Source organism: Phascolarctos cinereus, unplaced genomic scaffold (assembly GCF_003287225.1).
Source record: "Phascolarctos cinereus isolate Bilbo 61053 unplaced genomic scaffold, phaCin_HiC Scaffold_4;HRSCAF=312, whole genome shotgun sequence".
NCBI lineage: Eukaryota > Metazoa > Chordata > Mammalia > Diprotodontia > Phascolarctidae > Phascolarctos > Phascolarctos cinereus.
The window spans coordinates 723,364,839-723,377,077 of record NW_027555847.1 but is presented as its reverse complement, the minus strand read 5'-3'; the positions used below and the strand labels follow the sequence as shown (position 1 = coordinate 723,377,077).

The following is a 12,239-nucleotide window of genomic DNA, read 5'->3' as shown; positions in this document are numbered from 1 at the left end:
GGGAGCGCTATAAGAGAGTGCCCCAGGGAGCCAGCACTCTGCCTTTGTGTCCCGTGCTGGGGTGGGATTGGGCTATGGTAGGTGCACAGGAGATTTTTTAAAGTCTTCTTATTGATATCTTCTTTTTGCATTTTATTTATTCCCCCTCAAAAAAAAATCCTTTCCCTTTCCTTATCCTGAGAGTTATAACAAAAAATGAAACAAAGAGGGAAAAAAGCAGTTCAGAAAAACTAACCAAAATATCTACTGAGTCGGACAGCACATGCATTTTCCCCTACCCGTAGTCCCCCACCTCTGCAAGATATGGAGGGAGGTGCATTTTCTCATCTTTTTCCAGGACAAGCGTGGTTACTAAAAACCCACAGCATTGCACTGTCCCTCCCCCCATTTACATTATTGTAATTACTGTGTCCACTTTCCTGGTTCTGCCGACTTCACTTTGCCATCAGCTGGTGTCTTCCAGTCTGCTCAGAGTTGTTCACATTCATAATTTCTTTCTGTGCAGTAATATTCCATTCTATTCTATTCTATTCTGTTCTATTCTATTCTATTCTATTCTATTCTATTCTATTCTATTCTATTCTATTCTATTCTATTCTATTCTATTCTATTCTATTCATGTATCACCATTTGTCTGGCCACTTCCCAATCAATGGACAGTGACTTTCTTTCCAGGCCCAGGCACTGGCTACCACAGAAAGTGCCACTTCAGATATTCTGATGTGTTTGAAACCTTTCTTTCACACGGGGGATTTTCAACGTCAAACAAAGATGATAGACAGGCAGAATCCACTGTGGGGAGGCTGAGTGTTAAGGCCACCCCAAAGCAATCTGAAGTATAGTCATAGCAAAGCTGCATGCATTACTGGCTGGGAATGGCATCTTTGCCAAGGAAGGGGACCCTAAAAGCCCTGTAAGGAGAACAGGGTCTAGCTGACACTGAGTCCAAGGGCATAGAAAGAGGGAAGGATGAGGTCAGATGCACAGGGACGGTATTAGGGGTTACACACATTGCTACAAGAATGAGTATGATTTGGGTGGGCTGGCTTTGGAATGGGTGCTGATCCGCTGCCTTGGTGAGCTGCCAACTGAGTGGTGACAAGCTATGCCAAATATACTAATAATGATGATGATGATAATGACTTTGATGTCATAAATGTCCAAGTCACTCTGAAATCCCTGCAGCCATGCCTCCAGGAAAGAATGAAATGTAACATTCAGCATTTTTCATCCTGACGGCTTGGCCACTTGTCACATCTGTAATGACATGAAGCTGTGAAGGATGGAGGGATGGCAGAATGGAGAGACCTCTAGAACAGGCTAGAACAAGGAATTGAATCTAGGAAGATGAAGTTCAGAAAGTAAATGAAAAGTTTGATGCTTGGGTCGAAAAATTAGCTATACAAATACAGGAAACAGGCAGCAATACTCTGTGATGGCTATCCAACCCCACCCCCCACCCCCACCCGGTCCCCAGAACATGATTACGCCTCCTCTGGGGGTCACCCGATGCTATGTAACTTCGAGGCTCCCACCAGCTGTGCTTCCCAGCACAATTAGGAATTGGTTATTGTTTAGTCAACAAGACTAAATTGGGTTTTAGACAAGGATATTGACTAAGGTGGTAGAGTAAGAAGAACTGACCCAAAATATCCCCCCAGAAGTCTGTGACTCCCTTTTACCAGAACATACAAAGTCTAAGGCAAAGACAGCTCAAGTTTCCAGGGCACATGTGACCAATGGCTAACAAACACAACTTCTGGCTACTCAAAGTCCTTTTCTCCTCTGCATAGACCGTTCAAGAAGTTCACTATAGGCATGGTAGAACCTTGGAATTATTTTCTGGGCCCTCTGTGGAGCTGGGAATTTGCCTTTTTTTCTTCTTCATTCTTTTTTAATTAATTAGTTTTTAGTTTTCAACCTTCACTTTTATAAGATTTTGAGTTCTAAATTTTCCCCTCTCCCTCCCTTCCCACCTCCCCAAGACGGCGTGCAATCTGATACAGGCTATATGTGTAAAACTGTATTAAATATATTTCCACATCAGTCATGTAAAGAAGAAGCAGAACCAAAGGGAAAAACCACAAAAAAGAAAAAATAAACAAACAAAAAAGAGAGTGAATAGTATGTTTCTATCTGCCTTCAGACTCCACAGTTCTTTCTCTGGATGGGGATAGCATTTTCCATCATGAGGCTGTTGGAGATGTCTTAGATCCTTGTATTGCTGAGAAGGGCTAAGTCTATCAATGTTAGTCATCGCACAATGTAGCTGTTACTGTGTACAGCGTTCTCCTGGTTCTGCTCACTTCACTCAGCATCAGTCCATACAAGTCTTTCCAGGTTTTTCTGAAGTCTGCCTGCTCATCATTTCTTATAGCACAATAGTATGCCATTACATTCATACATCACAACTTGTTCAGCCATTCCCCAATTAATGGGCATCCCCTCAATTTCCAATTCTTTGCCACCACAGAAAGAGCTCCTATAAATATTTTTGTCCATGTAGGTCCTTCTTGTCTTGAATCCAGCTTGTTCAAAGCTTCTGATAAAAGCCTTACTGCCAGCTGCTGCAGTCATGAGGGACAATACAGCCCCAGAGGATAATTCTAGGACATGGGAATATGGGAAGTCTTAACACCTGGTTTGCGAGGTACTTCTCCAGGCTGCACACCGCTTCCCCTTCCTCACTCCCCCCACTTTAAAGGTGTGAGGGGAGGCATTGTCTCATTTCTCCTTTGGAACCAAGATTACTTTTTATAATTCCACAACATTAATTTTCAGTTCTGTCATAGTGGTTGGTCTTTCTCTTGACGTTGCAGTCATCATGAATATCACTTTTCTGGCTCACCACTGTGCGTCTGGACCCTTCTGCAGCAGCTACTCCAATTATTTCCAGACTATTCACTGTTCAATGTCCAAGCAACAGGAGACCATCAGAAGCAGTTTCAGACTTCATTTCATTTCTGTGAGGTTTTTTATTATCTCATTTGGATTTACTTGGAATTACGGGTTTGAAACAAGGTTTGTAGATCCTCTCTCACTTTCTATTTTTTCAAAATCAATTTTATTTTATTTTTAGTTTCAAATTGTCTTCCTCCCTCCCACTCCTCCCCATTGAGAAGGCAAGAAATACAAAACCCATTACAAATATGAAGTCATGCAAAACAAATTTATGTATTAGTCATGTTCCGGAGGGAAAAAAGCAAGAAAAAAAGAAAGGAAAAAAACACTTCAGTCTGTACCCTGAGCTCATCAGTTCTCTATCTGGAGGTGGATAGCGTGTTTCATCATGAGTCCTTGGGAACCGTGGTGGGTCATTGTGTCGAACAGAGTTATTAAATCTTTCATAGTTGATTATATCTTTAAAATATTGTTGTTATTATATAAACTGTCCTCTTGGTTCTGCTCACTTCACTTTGCATCAGTTTATATAGGTCTTCCCAGGTTTTTCTGAAACCATTCTCTTTATCATTTCTTATAGCACAAAAGTATTCTATGGCATTCCTATGCCACAACTTGCTCAGCCATTCCCCAATTGATGGGCATCCCCTCCATTTCCAATTCTTTGCTACCACGGAAAGAGCAACTATAAATAATTTGTACATATGGGTCCTTTTCCTCTTTCTTTGATCTCCTTTGGGTATAGACCAAGGAGAATCGCTGGCTCAAAGGGTATGCATAGTTTAATAGGTTTTCGGGGGTATAGTTCCAAATCATTTTCCAGAATGTTTGGACTAGTTTATAGCTCCACTAACAGTACCTATTTTCCCACATCCCCTTCAGCACTTATTTTCCTTTTCTGTCACCTTAGCCAATCTGATGGGTGTGAGATGGTGATGGTTCTCTATTAGTAATTTTGAGCATTTTTTCATTTGCCTATTGAGAATTTTGATTTCTCCCTCTGAAAACTGTTTTCAATTGGGAAATGGCTCTTATTCTTATAAATTTGACTCATTTCCCTATATAATTGAGAAAGAGGCCTTTATCAGATTTTATCTTAGTTTCCTGTTTAGCTGCATTGGTCTTGTTTGTGTAAAAACTTTAAATTTTATTTACTGAAAACTATCTGTTTTACCTCTCATAAACCTCTCTCTCTCTCTCTCTCTCTCTCTCTCTCTCAGTCAGGAATAGGGAACCTACAGCCTTGGGGCCACATGTGGCCTTCTAGATCCTTAAGTACAGCCTTTTGACTGAATCCAAATTTTACTGAACAAATCTTTTTAATAAAAGGATCTAGAAGGCCACATGTGGCCTTGAGGCTACAAGTTCCCCACACCTTTGCTAGACTGTATTTCAGTTTTCCAGTTGTTTTGGTCAAATACTGAGTTCTTGACCCAATAGCTGTAATCTTTGGGTTTATCAAACAGTAGGTTACTGTGCTCATTTACTTTTATGCATTATATACCTAATCTGTTCCATTAATCAATTACTCTATTTCTTACCCATTGCCAAATTGTTTTGGTGATCAAAGCTTGGTAGTATAGTTTGGGACCTGGCATTGTTAGGTCTCCTTCCTTCATATTTTTTTTACACTGGTGTCCTTGAATGCAGATTAAAACATGCTATTTTCACTTTATTTTTGTTTTTTTGTTTCTCATGGTTTTTCCCTTTTGTTCTGATTCTTTTTTCACAACATGACTAATATGGAAATACGTTTAACATGATTGTACGTGTATAACCTACATCAGATTGTTTGCTGTCAGGGAGGAGGAAGGGAAGGAGGGAGAAAAATTTAGAATTCAAAATTTTACAAAAATGAATGTTGAAAACTATCTTTACATGCAGCTGGGAAAAAAAATACTATTAAGGAAAAAAATCCAAACAACCAATGGTTTATCTATTTTATTGTTTTAAAAAAATCCAGCTCTTAGTTTTACTTACTAGTTCAATGATTTCCTTTCATTGTCATCTTCATTTATTTATTTATTTATTCATTTATTCATTTGTTTGTTTGTTTGTTTTTGCTTAGGCAATCAGGGACTAAGTGACTTGCCCAGGGTCACACAGCTAGTAAGTGTCAAGTGTCTGAGGTTGGATGTGAACTCAGGTCCTCCTGACTCCAAGGCCACAGCTCTATCCAGTGCGCCACCTAGCCACCTCTTTTTCATTTTTATTAATGTCTCTTCTGATTTACAGGATTTCTATATTGGTGTTTATGTGAGAGGTTTTAATTTATTGTTTTTCTACTTCTTTTTTTTTTAAATACATTCCTAATACATTGATCTGCTCTTTCTCTCTTCTATCGAAGTCAGCATTTAGCGATATAAATTTCCCCCAAGTACTGCTTTGGCAGCATGCCACAAATTTTGATACATTATTTCACTGTCATTATCTCTCATGAAATTATTTCTATGATTTATTCCTTGACCCACTCATTGTTTAGGATTAGGTTCTTTAGTTTTCAATTGATTTTTAATCTATGTCTCAAAGGCCCTTTACTGAATGTAATTTTTATTTCATTATGGTTGGGAGAAATACTCTGGTTTCTGCATTTGTTTGTGAGTTTTTTATGCTGGGATATGTGGCCAGTTTTTGTGAAGGTGCCACATACAGCTGAGAAATAGGTATACTCCTTTCTATTTCCATTTGATGTTCTTAAGGTCTATCATATATATCTTTTCTAAAAATCTTACTGATCTCCTTAACTTTTTTTTTATGGTTAGATTTATCTAGGTTTAAGAGGGGGTAAATTAAGGTCCCTCGCTATTATAATTTCACTATTTCCTTCTGTAATTCATTTACCTTTTCTTTCAAGAATGTGAATGCTATGCCATTCAGTGCATATATGTTCAGTACTGATATGGTACCTTTTAGCAAAATGTAGTTGCCTTGTTTATCTCTCTTTAATTAGGTTTAATTTTGCTTTTGTTTTGTCTAAAATCACCATTGCCACCCTTGCCTTTTTTTTTAACTTCAACTGAAACAAAATAAATTCTGCTCCAGTCTCTTATTTTAATTCTATGTGTATCTTTCTGTTTCAAGTGTGTTTCTTGTAAACAACATATTTCTGGATTCTGGTTTCTAATCCATTCTGCTGTCCTCATTCATATTATGGATGAATTCATCCTGTTCACATCCACAGTAATTATTGCTAACTGTGTATTTTCCTCCATACTATTCTCTTACATTTGTCTTTCCCTTTTCACTCTGTCCTCTCCTCAAGAAATGTTTTGTTTCTAACCACTGCCTCCCTTAGTCCACTCTCCCTCTTTTCTCCACCCCCCCTTTTCTCTTTTCCTTCTACTTCCCTTTGGATTAAGATGAATTTCTCTCCCCTACTGGGTGTTCATGTGCATTCTTTCCTCCTTGAACCAGTTCAGATGAGAGTGAGGTTCCAGTTTTCCCAGCTCTCCCCATTCTCCCCTATGTTGTATAAACTCTTCCTTGTGTGCTCCATTTATGTGAGACAAGTTTTCTCACTCTTCTTCTCCTTTCGCCCTTTTCCCAGTGTGTCCTTCTTTCTCACCCTCCAATTCTTCTTTTGAGACCATCCCAATTTAACAGAATCATGCTCAGGCTCTCTGCCTTAAAATCATTCCAAGGCCCCTGCTGATACAGTTCTGAGGGGTCCCATGTATCGCCGTCCCACATAGGAATGTAAAGAGTTTCACCTGTTTAATCATTTATGATCTCTCACTCGTGCCCACCTTTTCATGGTGTTTCCTGTGAGCCAGTTCCTGTGCTAAGCTTGTCACACTTATTATCTCATCTGATCCTCACAGCAGCCCTAGGAGGCAGATGCTATTATTATCCCCATTTTACAGATGAAGAAACTGATGTAGAAAATGGTAGTGACTTGTCCAGGGTCACACAGCTAGTAAGCACTTAGCACAGCACCTGGCACATAGAAGGCACTTGAATGTTTACTGAATTTACTTGAAAGTGTCTGAGGCCATATTTGAACTCAGGTCCTCTTGACTCCAGGCCCAGCACTCTATCTACTGTGTCACCCAGCATCAGGAATGCTTGAAAGTCTTCCATTTCATGAAATATCCATTTTGCTGGGCAGGCTACTCTTGGTTGTAATTCTAGATGCCTTGACTTCTGGATTATTAATTTCCAAGCCCTCCATACCTTTATCATGGTGCTTGACTTCTTTCTTTCTGGCTGCTGCAAGATTTCCTCCTTGACCCAGGAGCTCTGGATTTTGGCTATAATATTCTTGGGAGTTTTTATTTTGGGGATTCTTTCAGGATGTGACTAGTGGATTCTTTCATTTTCTACTTTGCCCTCTAATCCTAAGGTTATCTGGGCAGTTTTCTTTTATAATGTCCCAAAATATTATTTTATTCATGATTTTCAGGTTGCCCAATGACTTTTAAACTGTCTCTCCTTGATCTATTTTCCAGGTCAGCCATTTTTTCCTATGTAATTCTTCACATTTCCTTCTTTTTTTTTCAGTCTTTTTTTTTTTTTTGATGTCTCATAAAGTCATGAGCTTCCTTTGGCCAATTCTAATTTTTCATGTTATTTTCTTCAGTATTTTCTGTACTTCTTTTACCAAGCTATTCTCTTTTCATAACTTTCTTGCATAGCTCTAATTTCTTTTTTCCATTTTTCTCTACCACTCTAATTTACTTTTTAAAATCTTTCTTTGCTCTTTTAAAAATCTCATTCTTTAGCTCTTCTAGGAATTGTTACTGGCCTTGTGTCTAATCTACATTTTTCTTTGAAGTTTTGCTTGTAGTTGTTTTCAAGTTACTATCTTCTTCTGAGTGAGTGTCCTGAGCTTCCCTTCATCAAAGCAGCTCTCTATGATCAGTTCTTCTTCTGTCTGCTCATTTTTCTGCCGTACTTCTTGACTCCTGACTTCATGTTAGTGTGTTCTGCTCACTAATGAAGGAAACGTCTGGCCGGAGAGTCTGTCTTTTTATGTCCTTCTGATGTTTTCATAGCTCTGTCTGGGGGCCTGTAAGTTTCTGGTGCTTCCAAAATGGCGTGATCCAGGAGGAGATCTCTTTCCTGCCCTCCTAGCCTGAGCTCTGTAAGTTCCTGATCCAGATTTGGGTCTGCTGACTTGTGTGTTGGTTCAGGTTCCATGGACTGCTGCAGGACTCAGTCACTGTCAGCCCACTGTGAAGTTCTGCCGATTTCAAGTGACTGAACTGCTAGCTTGGTCTGGGGCTCCTGCCCTGGTCATTCCACTGCAGAATTATGTGTGCGGCTCCTTGCTCCTTACACAGGAAGGGCTCCTCTCCAGCCTAGAACTGTGATTTGGTGTGGCTCCCATTCCTGCTCCCAGTGCAGGTACAAGGGTCCCCTAGGAGCCCTTTCAGACCAGCTCTTTCCTGCCCGCCGAGGCTTCAGTCCCCTTGCTGTTCCACTGCCCCTGTGTTCCTGGCCAGCCCATGTCCCAGTGTCCACAGAGTTCTCTATCTTCCTAAGCTGTCCAGGACTGGACAAATAACTCACTGTGACTTTTTCTTGCCTTTCCTAGTCAGAATTTGGTCTGGCATGTTTTTTTAGGTTGCTGTAGAGGAGGTTGTGAGGAATCTAAGGCAAAAATCCTACCTCTTACTCTACCATCTTGACTCTACCCTCGTTTCTGTGTTTCTTTATGAGCCTCCTCCATCAAGTGTGCCATAGATATGAACTTGGAGACTCAGTATCAGCAAAATCACACCCACAGACACTCTGGTGCCAGAGCAGACAGGTCCAGGTTTTCACAAGGACATCAAGCCCACGATGAGCATCCCCATCCCACAACTCTTGTCCCCTCGAATCGGGGCCAAAGGCTCAAGGATCTCATTTTCATTTCAAGGATTTCATTCAGCTGTGGCATGCAAGCTATCACAGTCAAAATAGCCCATGGCCTAAACCAGGAAGAGGAAAGAGGCAACTCTAGGAAGGAAATGGAAACAATAGGGACCTCAAGGCAGACCATCTTATAGCCACTGACCTTAATGACTGGGATGGCTCCACCTGCTCCAAGTTACCACCTTCATAAATGAAATATTCACAGGTACCAAGCATTTAGAATGAGGTCTTTGGGATCATTCCATCCCCTCAATTACAGGAGAGTCTACCAGGGATCAGGGCATGCAGCTCAAGGCCTCATGGAAAGTTACCAAGCCCATTGCAGGCGTGGTATCCTGCTGCCATCAGTTCTGAAGGTCATAATTTGAGGTATCAGCTGTTAGATTCCCTTCAGACAGATGTCTATATAAAAATCATACAACATTTTCTGAGACATGTAACTACAAAGAACTTCATTCGATGATCTCCTGGTCTTAACATCAAGCATGGTGCTGAAGAGATTAAGATTGATCCTGCATCATTTTCTTATTGACACTATTTACAATTATTTGATTTTGTCCTGTAACTGCTTAAGTCATGGTTCTTTGTCTCTGAAATCAGTTTAGAGCTCAGCCAGCCTGTAATGGGTTAAGTTTAAAAATCCAGCTCTCTTGCCTCAAGGAATTTAATCGACCCTGGGAAATGTGTGGCAACACAAGGGAGTTTGAGCCTGCTATGTTCACACCACCAACCTATCCTTCAAGGATGCCTGGTTTGCTGTCCAAGAGTCTGGGCTGCCATCTCACACCTGGACTCAAACAAGAGCACGTCTTGTCTCATGAGAGGAGATTGTTGCCAGCTCTCATGACCAACCTTCCAACCAATCATGTTGTTCCCTGCACCTCAGCTTCGTAACCAGTCATTTTGGATTCAATCCCATGATGCTGTCAACCCTGTTCTGAACCCACTAAAACCTATAAAAAGGGAACTGTTTGTTCAGGGTCTTCGGCATAAATAGTGGCAAGCCATTGACCATTTATTGACAGGTGGCACGTCCCTGCTGATAAATGTTATCTTGTGTGGAGATCTGCCTCAGTTTGCCCTTTCGTTAAAATTCAAAGGCTATAGTGCCAAGAAGGGAGCTCTATGAATCCATAATGATCTTATGACCAGCATTATGGAAAATGTTCTATCCCGAATCTAAACAAAGGATTCCCTATTGAACTTCTCCAGTTTCCTTCACTTGGGGGCCAAAAGAATTGAATGTGAATGGTGAGGAGCATAGTAACTCCAGTGCAGAGGAGAGTCTAACTACGAGTGCAGCTTCACTGGTAGAGAGGGTGGTCTACACGCTCACCGGGGGCGAGGGCAAGGCAAGTCCAGAGGAGGGCTGAGGTTTAGTGACCTAGGGCTGGGCAAGGGACCATGGCTTCATCTTGTGGCTGTACTGCCTTGTAGAGGTCTGTGAGGCACGGGAATAGCAGTCTCTAGATGACCCCCAAGGACTGAGGTCAGCACCAGGCCTCCAACACTAGTTAAAGCTCTGTTTGTAGATGACCTTTTACCGACTGCAGCAAGCCCCAGAACATCACAAATCCTCAGCAAATCGAGAGATTAGTCTAAATATATATACTACAAAAAGTGGATAATAAATGCCCAACACCCAAATGCTACTCTGCAGCTTGTCAAGGTGGTTCATTCCTAGGAGAAATACAGCAAATGGCCAATGAGGTGGTTCCTCAATGAGGAGAAACTAGACTTGAATCACATTTGAGAAATCACATGGCCCTTTCTAAGACCCTGAACTGCTAACTGCAACAATAGCCCTTATCTTTTTTTTCTCCAATATATTTTTGTTTATTTAATTAACTATTTCTCAATTACATGTAAAATTTTTTTTAACAAAAAGCCCTGTTTTCAAACACGAAAATTCTGCTCGTGACCACGTCAGTGTGTTTGGCTGCAAATCAAACAACTTGATGAACTTAGAAGAATCTGACTTATTTGAGCCCCCAAGGGTAATGGGAGGATGCCGGAGAGCTGGAAGTAGACAGCGGCTCCTTCCTAACAAAGCCTCTGCGTATAACAGGAGAAGCCAGCAACACATTCAGAGAACACCAAGGCGAGGATTGGAAAAGGAGCCGGGCCAGTCCTGCAGGGAGAACGGCTGCCTCTGATGTACGCTGCTTCCTCCAAGGGACTGGGAGAACAAGAAGGAGGCTGTGGCACGTGGTTAGATGGCAGCTCGATGGCTCCATGGAAAGAGGGCCAGGCCTGGAGTCAGGCGACCCAAGCTTAAATCTGGCCTCAAACGCTGACACTCACTGCATGACAAGTCACTTCACCTCTGTTTGCCTCAGTTTCTCATCTGTGAAATGGAGATCACGAGAACCCCACCTCCCAGGGTTTAAATGAGATACTAATCGCAAAGCACTTGGCACAGGGCCCAGCACATAGTAGGTGCTATATAAACGTCAGCTATTATTATTCTACGGAGGCTTTCTTCGTTGGATTTTTGTGCCCCCTTTACCAAGCTGTCGGCTCTTTTTTGATGATTTTCTTGTACCACTCTTGCTTCTCTCCCTAATTTTTCCTGTGTCTCTCTTCCTAGATGTCTAAAATCCTTTTTGAGCTCTTCCATGGCCTGAGACCAATTCATCTTTTAATTTAAGGCTTTGGATGCAGACTTCGTTGTCTTCTGAGTTTTTGTTTTGAGCTTCCCTGTCACCGCAGTAACTTTCTATGGTCAGGATCTTTTTCTGCTGTTTGCTCATTTTTCCAGCCTGTTTCCTGACTTTTAACTCTATGCTAAAGTGGGGCCTCTGCTTCCGGAGTGGAGGGCTCACTGCCCCAAGCTTCAGGGTTTTTTGTGCAGCTGTTTTCAGAGGTAATTCTGGGGAACTGTAAGTTTTTGGTTCTTCCAAGGTGGCCTGATCCAGGAAGAGGTGTATTTACTGCTCTCCTAGCCTGGGTTCTGGTCTGAGTGACCACAAGCACTCTTTTCTGCCTCGGAACTGTCACCAGGGTCCCAGCTCCCCTGTGGTGGCAAGCTCTGGTATGCTAGTGCTCCTCCTTCTGGGACTGAGACCCAGGACTGCCACCCAGATCCAAGCGTGGGCAATGCAACAGACCCCTGCAATCTCCTTCTTCTGTGGAGGTTTTCTAGGAAACCTTGGCTAACAGTCCCCCAGATAAGGACGATTCAGGGAATTCTCAGTTTCAGGCATGACTGGATGGAGTGTTCATATCAACAAAACTGAGAATTCACGAAGCATGAGCTGTGTCTCCAGGAAATTACAGTCATGAATAGATTATTATAATGTATTTCTCTAATGCTCATGATGTTATATATCACAAAACCATGATAACCTATGAAAACAAAATATTACTACTGAGCCTCTCCCAATAGGATGGGTTAGAATGCTAAGCTCCCATAACTTCACAGAAAAATACCTCCCAAGTGGCAAAATCTGGTCTCTGTGACCATGAGTAAGTCTTTCAGC

The 12,239-nt window shown here is 41.6% G+C and overlaps 1 protein-coding gene across 3 annotated transcripts in view; it reads right to left on the bottom strand.

Annotated features, from left to right (window-relative positions):
• Positions 1-12,239, bottom strand: part of TANGO2 (transport and golgi organization 2 homolog) — a 178,149-nt gene that overhangs the window by 106,333 nt on the left and 59,577 nt on the right. The window lies entirely within an intron of this gene.